This window comes from Rutilus rutilus (genome assembly GCF_951802725.1).
Source record: "Rutilus rutilus genome assembly, chromosome: 20".
Classification (NCBI taxonomy): domain Eukaryota; kingdom Metazoa; phylum Chordata; class Actinopteri; order Cypriniformes; family Leuciscidae; genus Rutilus; species Rutilus rutilus.
The window spans coordinates 17853109-17867028 of NC_140225.1; positions in this window are offsets into that span (position 1 = coordinate 17853109).

Genomic DNA, 13920 nt, shown 5'->3' on the forward strand with positions numbered 1-13920 from the left:
TCAAAATGAAAGAGAACGGAAGAATGTGACCCTTCATCAGCATATGAAATCTGGTCTAAAGGACCGCTTTAACAAAACCATTGTATTTTGTCGAGATTTCCAGAAGAAGCTTAAAGTATCTCCTAGGCTACAGAGACAGACACAAAATGTCTTCAAGATGTCTTCCATCAATCCAATTCAACAAAACAACATTGGCTCAACTTAAAGGAAAGAAAAATCACAAATAAGATCTTTAATATACTGCAAAAAAAGAAGATTATTTGTACTTCAAATATCTAAACAATCTTAAATCAAGATAGAAAAAGTAAATGACTTAAGATATTAAGCCTTGTTTTCCGAAAAATGCATTCAAATTCAGTTTATGCTTAAAACATGACACAATACTGTATATGCCAACAGCATAAACAAAACAAACTTCATTCAAAAGAAAAACAAGATTATTTGTCTTACCCCATTGGCAGATATTTGTTCTTGTTTTAAGCATAATTTTGATATTCGTTTCAGAAAACAAGACTTAATATGTAAATGCATCTTGATTTAAGAATGTTTAGATATTTGTACTGGAAACAAGACAAAAAAACTGAGTAGGAAAATCATTACGTGTATCAGTTTTATCTCCAAGACCGTATCATGTGTTAAACTCCTCTCCTGGAGGACCATTGTCCTGGAGATTGCAGCTCCAACCAGCTCTAAAACACCTGCCTGGAAGTGTCTATTAATCCTGGAGACTTTGATTTGCTGGTTCGTGTGTTCTATTAGGGTTGGAGCTAAACTCTGCAGGACAGTGACTCCCAGGAACTTAATTTGACACCTCTGTTCTAGACCAATGAGATTATGGGGAGAATGGAGACTTGTGTCTCCTCTAGCTTTTCAGAAGAGACCTTAACAATGCCAAACGCAAACATTCCTCAACATTTTCCAAGATCATATTACATATGTAATCTACACGAATCTCTATACTCTTACTGTGTCAACAGTTGTCTCAAATGAGACAAAGTCGATACTGAAATAAAATACAACCGAGACTCCATTAAGTCTCCTTAAATATGAAAGGAGGAAACATCTGAGCAATAAAACGTTCCTCAAGGCTCATTTTACAAATGATTTTAGTATAACAACCACATATGCCATGTGCAGATGCAAAACCGCAAAATCCGATTGGCTAAAGAAGGTGTTACACACCAATCAGAGAGCACATTACTGGCCAGGCAGCAGTGAGAGCATTCACATGTGTTAAAGATTTTAAAGACGCTGGCTCTGTGTATGTTTACAAAAGAGTAGGTCCTCATTAATGGATCATTAGTCATATACACAGTAGTTTGATTTGAATGTCCTCCATTTATCTGTGTCAACACTTTTTACTCTTAGAGGGCTCATGAGAACACAGGCATGTCATGTGTTGCATGTTACTTTAGTGTGTACATTACCTTGCATCTTTGTGTCTGGTAAAGATTTTAAAGACTCTGGCACATGTCATGTTTTTGTAGGTCATTCATCTGATCATTTGTTATGTGAAGTGGTTTAAGTGATGTTTGAACCAGTTGGTCTTTCCATTCGCACAGCAAGAGACGAAAAGTCAGTGTAAATATTTAAATGTCTTTAAATATAACTGTATTGCATCAATGCACTCTTATATAACAGAATTTAATTTGTGTTCTACGAGACACCGATTCAATTCATCATCATTAGGGGAGCACAAATATTTTGAGAAATGTTTTTATGCAATACAATGATGTTGAAAAGTCCAGTGTTGTTTTCAGTGTTAACTTACATTGTATGGACAAAAACAGTTGAAACATTCTTTAAAATATATTCTTTTGTGTTCTGCAGAAGAAAGAAAGTTATACAAGTATCAAACAGCATGAGGTTAAGTAAATTATTTTTGGGGTGATCTAACCCTTTTAATGTTTTTGATCCGACGTTAATTTCTCACGAATTTTAGCCCAGATGTTCTTAAGTGTGGATAATACATGCAATAAGATATGCAATAAGCCTAGGAATTACACACACAATTTGATACATTTCTTTACTATCTGAGATGCATCAACTCTCCACCACAGCATGTGTGTATTCATAATCGCTGTAATGTGCATGTCACAATGTGTTTAGAAACACCTGCACTGGTCATCTATGCCTTCTGAGTTCTCAATATACAATACAAGTGCTCTGAATCTCCTTTTAGACTGTGCTCCAGAGACCACACACACACACACACACACACACACACACACACACACACACACACACACACACACACACACACACACACACACACACACACACACACACACACACACACACACACACACACACACACACACACACACACACACACACACACACACACACACTTGTAAACAGCCTGTTCTATTCCTCAGACAGGAAAACCATACACAGTTTTATGATACTTGTGATGTCAGTCTGACCCCAAACTTCAGCTGCTACTGCCTGGGAATAAGCAGAGTGAGCCAGAGTTCACCACAGGTCAGAACAACAGCACCGACACTCCTTAACACGCAATAACAAACCAAGACAAAGCAGCAATTAGCTGCGGTCACAAAACAAGAGATGAATATCACATCAGAGTGATCAATAACAATCTGAGTAATATACATATTGCGGATAAGTGTATTTTATTTTAATGTTTATAATAATGTTTGATGTTTATCTAATTAAAAATCTAATTAAAAATAATGATATACTGTTTAAAAGTTTGGGGTTTGTAAGATTTATGCTTACCAATTGGCTGAATATATATTATAACTATTTAAAATATATTTGACATTTATTCCTGTGATGGCAAAGCTGAATTTTCAGCGTCATTACTCCAGTCGTCAGTGTCACACGATCCTTCAGAAATCATTATAATATGTTGGTTTGGTGCTCAAGAAATATTAATTAGTATTATCATCAGCTGGGCTGCTTAATATTTTGTGAAAACCTTATTTTTTCTTAATAAAAGAAAAATTTACTTTCCTGAAAAAACAACTCTACTGTCACGTTTGATCAATTTAATGCATCCTTGCTTAATTTCTTTTGTGTGTTTTTATATTAATATATACATGCCTGAAGAGAACACATTTCTTTTCCATTAAGTTCTTCTTTAAAGATTCAAACCCTCACAATGAGATTTTGTCTCAAATAAAGTTTGTTCAAAATACTTCACACCATGTGGGGAAGCAATCCTCACCTTTCATGCTCTGAAGGTCTCAAACATTCTGGCTATAGAACCATCTTTGCTGACAATTATTCTCGTTCTGTGAAGGAGTTTGCATTCGCATGCCTAGCCACATGAGGGATTTGGATGGAGAGGTTTTCTGTCTTGTCACCGTAGGAACTTCAAAACCTAAAATTCTCCAATATTAAAATCAGTAAAGAACAATTGGATTGCGTAACATTTCCATTATGTAAACACTGAATCTGGATTGACAGATGCACCCAGTAACTTTTCGTTTACAAACACAGAACACTATGGGAATGTTTCTGTACCTGTAGGCAAGAGGAGATGCACAACCCCTTATCATAATGATTATGAATTGAATTTGAATTTCAGAATATGTATTGTTCTCCAGGCCAAACATTGGTGATGACAGATTTCGCATAATACTTCATGTAACCTAAGTCTAAATCTGTGATTCTAAGGCGAAGAGTTTCATGATGGGCGCAGTGATGTTTATTAACATAACGGTTCTGAACTGAGGGCTGCAACCTGAAAGTGGATCACGGGTCCAATTCCAGACAGCAAGGGGGGAAAAAAAGCGAAATGCAAGTCATAAAATGCAATTAAGCATATAATAAGGAAAGGGTACGATAAGCAGGCAACATAAATAGACTTTTCAACTTTTAAGAGGGAGGAGAAAACTCTTTCCACATCTTTTATTGTTGACTTCAAAGGTTGTGCATCCACACAAACCCTGCAGTATTTTGGCGCAATTTCATTCAGCCAGTTAAATTAGGCAGATGCCAACATGGAAAGCTTGCATAATGTGTCCTAATGCTTAGAAACCATTAATAAAACCACGAAACAAGACAATAAATATGCTTTGTGATGACCACACAATTATTATTGGTAGCCAAAAGCATGAAACCATCGAAATCCAAGAGACATCTTGAAACCTTGTCTAAAATGGTCAATTCTCATATTCACCATATGTCATGTTGGAAATTTTGCATACTGTTGTGCCGATGCAGTTCATGGTAATATTAATAGATTTTATTTTTTTATTTTAAAGACATGTTTGTTTACTGTCTTTGGATATGTCCTTCTGTGCATGATAATTCCTTACTCTTTCTTGTTTTCACTTTTCAGCTCATCTTCTTTTTGCATGTAAAGGCATGTCCCTGTGTTGGTTAGGTACATGCTGTTCTCTCGTTGAAACAAAACAATGGGAGAGGATTTACATGATTTCGTCTTGCTATTAATTAGTAAGCTCATTTATTTTGGAGATGGGAGGAATAACAGGCCTTCCACTCCGGCCTAGATTTACTGCATTTGCTTTCTATGTGCCGCTCAGAAATCTGAATGAAATCCAAGTCCAGCTTTCGGCTTTCTGGGTCTGTTGTAACACAGAAGGAATTAAGGCAAAATGTGATCTGTTAGTTTTGGCAAAATCAGCTGTTCCTAAATCACAGAATGTGTCTATTTTTTTATTTAGCCCAGGTTTAAAAGTCCAGAATACGAAGATTCAACCCTACACATGAGGTTGCGCCAATATTAAATGCTGCGCTACATAACTCACAAGGTAGATAAATTACACGTTGAATACAAAATTAGGAAGTACTGTTCTCCTTGAAAAACCTCCATTAGAAGTGTCTCATCTCCAAATGAGTTAGCGGAAAGTTTGGGAAGAGTGTGTTCATCTAATTCAGTCAATCGCTTACTGTGAGGGTCATCCTGTCGTTGTTTATTTCACAATAATGACTTGCTGACTCTACATTATCCTTATCATTGCACAGCTACTCTGCAAATAAGTAAAAATGTGGACATTAATTGACTTGAGTTGAAATTATTTTATAATTTAACCCATAGTTTGTCTATTTGCTAGAAACAACATAATCCATTACAAAGTGTAAACACTGCAGCAACATTAAAATAATATTAATATTAAATATTTCCAAAGGAAACAATAACTTAGACGAAAGATGGCACCAGTTGTGTTTGTGTTTGCGTTTTCTTTCAAGAGAGCACAAGTCTGCTGTGTCTTATACTGTGTATATATATATGGACGCAACGAATATTAGGAAAGATTTGACTACTGAATTTCACAACTGACCAATCAGAAGTCAAGTATTACATTTAGCAGTGCAAAGAGGGTTTATAAATGGCTGTTTCTTCTGGCAACATTTGAGACCTAGCTTGAGCTCAACAGAAATCCATTTAGGTTTGTTTGGTTTGACAACCAGTGTTGAGATGTGCAGGATGTGTCATACTCAGATGGAGAGTTCGCAATGTTCTTTCTCCTAATTTATCAATGTTATCTCTCTGTTCCTTTCAAAAGATAACAATCCTCATAACTGTACTTAATAGCATCCTGCATCGCTCTCTGGGGCTTCTTGGATGTTATTTTCATGCACTTTTGGACATTACTTTTGTGATATTTATATTTTGTTTACCTGAAAATGTGAACAGCACTGCCATACATAACATATGAAGTAAATTCCATATTCTTCCAGAGACACAGATGCTCTTTTTGTGATGGTAAACAAAGAGAGACGCTGTAACAAATGCTGATACAAACAGAAACGCAAAACAAACACACAAAAAAAAAGCAGGAAAAGAGAAAGAGAGAGAGAGAGAGTCAGGGAGGAGGGCTGTTTTTGGATACATTTGTTTTATGTGTGAATGCGACACAGCATTGGAATGCATTGGACCAGAATACAGTTCTCCAGGGTTCGGCCGTAACACAGGAATGTTTCGGAGCATAGCTGCACTCATCCGTCAGCGCTGCAAGCCCACCCGCCTCCTCCCTCTACATTAGCTGCTACTTATTGCACTGGCATTAGCAGAGAACTGGAGAACACAGCTAATAAATTACTTTGCTTTCAATTATTTTCCCTCCCATATTTCAGCCCAAGGCATGTAAAGTAAACAGTGCGAGAACGAGAGGGGGAGAGAAAGAGGTTTTCTTAAATCGACCCCAGTAGCTGAGAGCCTCAGTGCAGTTGAGCTTGTAAGAGTTTATATGGCGGTGCTGCATACTGTCACTTTTATGAGTGTCTGTAGTCCATGAATTCTGCTCTAATGTAAACCCATAAACTCCCAGCACTCACGGTGGAGAGAACAGAACAAAAAAACAGAGTCGGTTCAGGAAATATGCGCTTATTGAGTTTCATAAAATTCGAAAACTTTTGTTTGTGCTTTTAAGTTTTACATTTGAGGAGGAAAACAATGGAAAATCAATTGCGAAAGTAGACAAAGTGAATGTTCTGAGTGCCCTTTTATATGCTCTGCTCCCTCTGATAGTTAATTGTGGATGAGGAAATGTAGGGAACGTAATCTGATCTCAGGTCAGGGCTTTTGGGCAGCAGCCTCCCGTTACAGTGGACGTTCCCACCGTAAAGCTGCTCGAACCTCTGCTCAACTGCACAATAATCATCCCTCAAATATTCACTAATCTTTCAGATTAACCACAAAGCAATTCTTCTCTCCTTCTTTTCCACATCCTTCTTTCTAGTCAGACCAGAAGGAATGCCTGAAAAGTCTTCTATAGCTTAATAAATTCACTCCTCACACATTTGGACATGAAACTCAAAACCCATAGAGCGGCCTTCGGGAAAGGATACCCTATGCGATTCAACAGCTCTACAATTATATCAGAGGGAAGAGAAAATAAAGAGTTCTGTGTGGAAGAATATCCATAACCAGTAAAAAAAAGAAGCTCTTTAGTGATGATGAAAGCAGACAGACTGATGGTATTAGAAAACGGAAAGAATATTTACATGTATAATCCAGTGGTATGTATACAGTGGCCCCATTTATTGTACCACACACGCACACGCACGCACACACAGTTTCCAGAAAACACAACCATTTTCAACAATGATAATAATGCACCAAATCAGCATATCAGAATGATTTCTGAAGGATCATGTGACACTTGCTGCTGAAAATTACAGGATTAAGTGACATTTTACAATCTATCAAAATAGTAAACAGTTCACTTAAACTGTAATAACGTTTCACAATATTACTGTTTTACTGTATTTTTGATCAAATAAAAGCAGCCTTGTGAGCATATACAGTACTTATTTTGAACGGCAGTGTATATTAACAAATTATAGCACCCAATTGGCATTTATTGTAAAGAAATATAGCAAACTTTTCAAGAAAAACATTTTAGAAAAATACGTTTTTAGGCTTTAAAATATAAAACAATGAAGACACAATGGAAACGGACTTTACTAAAAATGACCCAAGGACAAGCTGATAAAAAGTAATTGCAAAAATGGCTCAGAAAAGCAAAGTTATAGTTCTGAGAACACCTCGTGCATTATTTAGATTCAACTAGGTTTGACATTTTGTTATCTAATGCAATGACATTCAGACATTAAGTTTGATTAAGTGTCCACACTTTTAGGGGCCACTATGCTACGCTGGTATTTTGGACATCACAGTACAGACTTTATTATTATCAGGTGGTGCTTTTGTAGAAATAGCTAGAACCTATGGTGTAATAAATTCAAATGAAGGATCACAGCTACCTCTGATGGTGCTTTACACATATTGTCAACAAGTTCCTCCACACCCCAATGCCTCTCTCTTTTTCATTTTAAACATATTCCACTCCTGTGTCATTACTCAGTGTTTCTGAGTTTCAAGTTAAATGCCACTTTCCTCAGATAACTGATACCGATCTCCTGCACATGGGACCTGTTTACACTGGCGCAGCTGATGGATCTTGTGCAGCCAATGCACCTGCACACACACACACACACACACACACACACACACGAAAATACATACACACATGCTCTGAAAGTACTCTCATGTACACCATTAAAGGTTTCATATTTTGTGTGTGTTTGTGTGTGTGTGCGTGCGTGTGTGTGTGTGTGTGTGTGTGTTCACTCCCTGACATCAATCTGGCTACTGGCTGAGTCTGTACAGATGGGACTGATTACTACACACACTCTCCACAGGTAGAACACACTCTACATCAAACACCAGCAGAACATACACGCATACATACATATGTACCGAGTGCACTACATCACATGGAACGACACACATATTATATGCTCTTCATCAAACATTAAAGCATGCCAGCACACTTGCACACATGCGCAGATATTTTCATTGTGCTCTCCTTTAAAGAAGGAAAATGTGAAAGTTCTTTTCTTTTAGGAGGAGAATCAGCCAGGCTAGTCCTCCTGAAAATATTTATTTAAAATAATATGTACACTTTACAAATAGGTTATATATGTTTATATTAAAGCTAACAAGACATAACAATGAACAACACTTTTACAGCATTTAATCATCTTGGTTAATGTTAATATATACATACATTTTAATATTTCATGTTTTATGAATTAATATGAATTATGAAGGAATATGAAGAATAGGATATTGATAAACCTATAGATTAAAATGCTGTAAATATTGCTCATTGTTATTTCATGATAGATAATGCATTAACTAATGTTAATGTAATTAACAAAATTAACCGTAAGCTACAAACAACAACAACAACAAAAAACTATGCATATATATTGTAGTACCAGTAGATTATCATTCAGTGTTTTACTGTTTGCTAATGCATAAGAAAACCATACCAAGCTCCCTGTTTCTCATCTGGTAACTGGATGCATAAGAGCATCCAAACAGCATGATTTACAAGCACTGTTACTGCCAGCAGTATAATCATTTATTATTCTCTGCATGCTTGCCAAGATCCTCTCTCTCTCTCTCCACACACACACACACACACACACACACACACACACACACACACACACACACACACGGAACATATACCACCAGACCTTTGACGATCTGAGTGTTACACTTTTTTGGGGTGGTTTAGGCTAGTAGTTACAAATCTAACTGGCTAAAGGTTTAAACCCAGGACTACCATTACCTAGCATCATTGGATCTATGAGCCAGACTTTCAAGCCACTTTTGGATTAATATAGATCAGTCATCATTAGACAGAGAATAAAATGATGAGAATTATATCTGTAAACAATTGATGTACAAATGAAATACCACCCTCATAAATAATTATGATGATTAATTTTGGAAGGTTTGTGCTGCAGTGATTTACGCCAGATTGGAATCCCAACACTAAAAATCCAACCAACAATAATCTGGAGAACGTACTTATACCCACATCCAAATATATTCATTATGCAAGTCAATTGGTTAGATAATTATTAGGATTATAAATGGATTTTACCCAACAAGTCCAGAGAAGTAATAGAAATATATCTCAAACTCTCGCTCTGTCTCTATATCTTTTTTTTTTTTCAAAATATTATCCCTCTTCCTTTTCGTATTTATTACTTTAAACTGTCACGTTTAACAGAACTAAAGAAAACAGAGAGAACGAAGGACTGAAAAGGGAAATGGGAGAGTATGCCGTGAGAACTCAGCGCTCCTGTCATTTATTCAGAGAGAGATTGTTAGGGTTTGTCTTATTCTTTTCTTAAGTGCCTATTAAAACATTGTTACACACCTAATAGTTGCTGCTTGAAACCTGTTAAAGAAACATCTACTTAGTGAATCAGGTAATGTCTATCTAAAACAATATAAAACTTTAAGTAGATGAAGACCTTATTTGGAATAAATTACTTAACTGTTATCTTTCCAAACTAGCCATTGAGTACATGCATGTATCTTTTCTGCACGCATGTTTCTGTATTTTAGAACTGCTTAACTGTTTAAATAGCATAGAAGGCCCTTTAAGGACTCCTAGATATTTTCCTTAACATAAGGTTTCTGATTTCCTGGTAAATTAAATCCTATTTGCTTTGAATCCCCTCACCAACATGCACATGTAGGTTTCTAATGAGGTCTCATGATATCTTGCAATTTCCCATTTCAGACACCCTCCAGAGAAGCATTTTTCGTCATTTCACAAGGGCCTCAGTACAACTGATGCAAACACCAATTTAATAAAACATAATTTAAAATGATGGATCTCAGGTTACTCTGAAACCCTGCCAATGTGACAAAGTAAAAGAGGAAGGAAAAGCGAAAACGAGAGAGAGAGAGAGAGATGTTTGTAATGTCTCAATAAAACGTATGTTCAGAGTTTAAAAGTCCCTTGTGCTTGTAGGTCATTTTGCTAAATAAAAGCAAAGAGGAAGAGAGAGTTTTCAATAGTACATAGGAGAATTCTCACATTTCGTGAGCTCACAGACATGCTACTCTGAGCAACGGAACTTTGACAAATCTGTGACAAATCTATTCAGTGAGCTTTAAACATGTATTTCACATGTCTGTTAATCCCACCAGCCTACAACACAACACCTGAAAGAACAAGTGAGGGGCCAGCCGTCAAACCAACCGAAATAAATGTATTTAGCACCTGCTCTCTAAAACCGTGTCCTAACCAGGGCTGACATGATAAAAAGACAACTTAGCTATTTCTTTCTTTTGAACCTTTTGTTGATCGATTTGTTCTATTTCTGCAAAGTTGAACTGGGTTGTGTTTCCCGAAAGCATCATTAGCCGTCTATGGTCGCAAGTTCCTTCGTTTTCAGCATAGTTCAACGAGTCCGTGTTTCCCGAAACCATCGTTCCAACGAACATTCGCAATCCAAACTGCAAATCCAGAGTTGTGTGTTTGGAACGACAGCTCTCGACCTGTGGTTAGAAGCAGAGTTTCTAGTTTACAAGACATGTGGGCTTAATAAATCATTATCTTGAGCAAAATACATTCAGTACAATCTATATCTTTTATTTCGAATATATACAAATGTCATTAACATCTTTAAGTTTGTCAAATAATATAAAGAACCGTTTTTGAATAGTCCGCATGTGCGTACGTGTTCTACGTAAGAACGAGCCTATGATTGAATCTGGAAATAAAGCAAAATAACTGAGAAAATGAGAATTAGTCCTCAGATGACATGTCCGTAATTTATAGCAAAACATCTAGAATTAATTTGATCTCAAACGTATTCATTAAAAGAAGTAATTACTCCACCACCTGTGTGACATCATTACCAACGTGGTTGAAAGACAAATTTGCGACAATAAGGTTTCGGGAAACAGTCGTGACTAGCTAGTTAATTACTTCAACGATGCATCGCACTATGGAGTTAAGCAGCGAGTTGCGTCGTTGTACGGGAAACACGACCCTGGGCAACTCCATCCACAGTGAAATCTTAAAGCGTTAGTTCACCCCAAAATGAAGAAATTGTCATGAATTAATCACCCTCATGTCGTTCCAAACCAGTAAGACTTTCGTTCATCTTCGAAACACAAATGAAGAAATTTTAAATGAAACATGAGCAATCCATGCAACTACCACTTTGTTGCTTCAAAAAGTTCACAAAGAGATTGTAAAACTAATCCATATGAATTGAGCGGTTTATTTCTGAAGAGATTTGATCACTTTATATGATGAACATATTGAATTTAGGCTTTTATTCACATATAAATACTGATCAGCGAACATAAACAGAATCTCAACCATACTTGCTTGATGTGCTAGAGAACAAACCACATTGGTTCTTGCAGAAGCTCAAACGTACTTGCGTAACATGAGAATGAATCTTATTGGTTCTTGCTGAAGCTCAAACGTGCTGTGTAACACGAGAATGAATCTTATTGGTTCTTGCTGAAGCTCAAACGTGCTGCGTAACACGAGAATGAATCTTATTGGTTCTTGCTGAAGCTCAAACGTGCTGTGTAACACGAGAATGAATCTTATTGGTTCTTGCTGAAGCTCAAACGTGCTGCGTAACACGAGAATGAATCTTATTGGTTCTTGCTGAAGCTCAAACGTGCTGCGTAACACGAGAATGAATCTTATTGGTTCTTGCTGAAGCTCAAACGTGCTGCGTAACACGAGAATGAATCTTATTGGTTCTTGCTGAAGCTCAAACGTGCTGTGTAACACGAGAATGAATCTTATTGGTTCTTGCTGAAGCTCAAACGTGCTGCGTAACACGAGAATGAATCTTATTGGTTCTTGCTGAAGCTCAAACGTGCAGCGTAACACGAGAATGAATCTTATTGGTTCTTGCTGAAGCTCAAACGTACTTGTGTAACACGAGAATGAATCTTATTGGTTCTTGCTGAAGCTCAAACGTGCTGCGTAACACGAGAATGAATCTTATTGGTTCTTGCTGAAGCTCAAACGTGCTGCGTAACACGAGAATGAATCTTATTGGTTCTTGCTGAAGCTCAAACGTACTTGTGTAACACGAGAATGAATCTTATTGGTTCTTGCTGAAGCTCAAACGTGCTGTGTAACACGAGAATGAATCTTATTGGTTCTTGCTGAAGCTCAAACGTGCTGCGTAACACGAGAATGAATCTTATTGGTTCTTGCTGAAGCTCAAACGTGCTGCGTAACATGAGAATGAATCTTATTGGTTCTTGCTGAAGCTCAAACGTGCTGCGTAACATGAGAATGAATCTTATTGGTTCTTGCTGAAGCTCAAACGTGCTGCGTAACACGAGATTGAATCTTATTGGTTCTTGCTGAAGCTCAAACGTACTTGCGTAACATGAGAATGAATCTTATTGGTTCTTGCTGAAGCTCAAACGTGTTGCGTAACACGAGAATGAATCTTATTGGTTCTTGCTGAAGCTCAAACGTGCTGCGTAACACGAGAATGAATCTTATTGGTTCTTGCTGAAGCTCAAACGTGCTGCTTAACACGAGAATGAATCTTATTGGTTCTTGCTGAAGCTCAAACGTGCTGCGTAACACGAGATTGAATCTTATTGGTTCTTGCTGAAGCTCAAACGTACTTGCGTAACATGAGAATGAATCTTATTGGTTCTTGCTGAAGCTCAAACGTGTTGCGTAACACGAGAATGAATCTTATTGGTTCTTGCTGAAGCTCAAACGTGCTGCGTAACACGAGAATGAATCTTATTGGTTCTTGCTGAAGCTCAAACGTGCTGCTTAACACGAGAATGAATCTTATTGGTTCTTGCTGAAGCTCAAACGTGCTGTGTAACACGAGAATGAATCTTATTGGTTCTTGCTGAAGCTCAAACGTGCTGCGTAACACGAGAATGAATCTTATTGGTTCTTGCTGAAGCTCAAACGTGCTGCGTAACACGAGAATGAATCTTATTGAGTTCTCGCACGTCAAGCAAACATGCTTGAGCTTCCGTTTACCACAACTGATCTGTGAGTTGATGAACGTGTATATGTGAATAAAAGCCTAAATTAAATCTGTTTATCATATAAAGTGGTCGTGTCTCTTCACGGTAGATTAAACCACTCGATTCATATAGATTAGTTTAAGATCCCTTTATGAACTTTTTAAAGCGTCAAAGTGGTAGTTGTGTGGACTGTCAATGGAGGGACAGAAATGTCTCATATTTCATTAAAATATCTTAATTTGTGTTTAGAAGATAAACGAAAGTCTTACGAGTTTGGAACTACACGAGGGTTATTAATTGATGACAGAATTTTAATTTTTGGGTGAACTAACCCTTTAATGTTTTTGATCGGACATGAAGTTCTAATATTGCATCTTAGCCTAGATGTTCTTACTATTAACTGTGGATCACGGGGCAAAGTAACATTAACCAACCTGTTAACAGTTTTCTGTGTGCCATAGAGATGTTGAAACCATTCAGGTTTATTATAAAAAGACATTGGACTGCTATCCCTGGTCTCACCCACAGCAGGGATTTTTAGAGGCAATTACACTGTCATAATATCAGAACAAAAATAATATTAAGTAGAGAAACAAATCTGCTGAAATGAAGCAGCCAAACCTCAT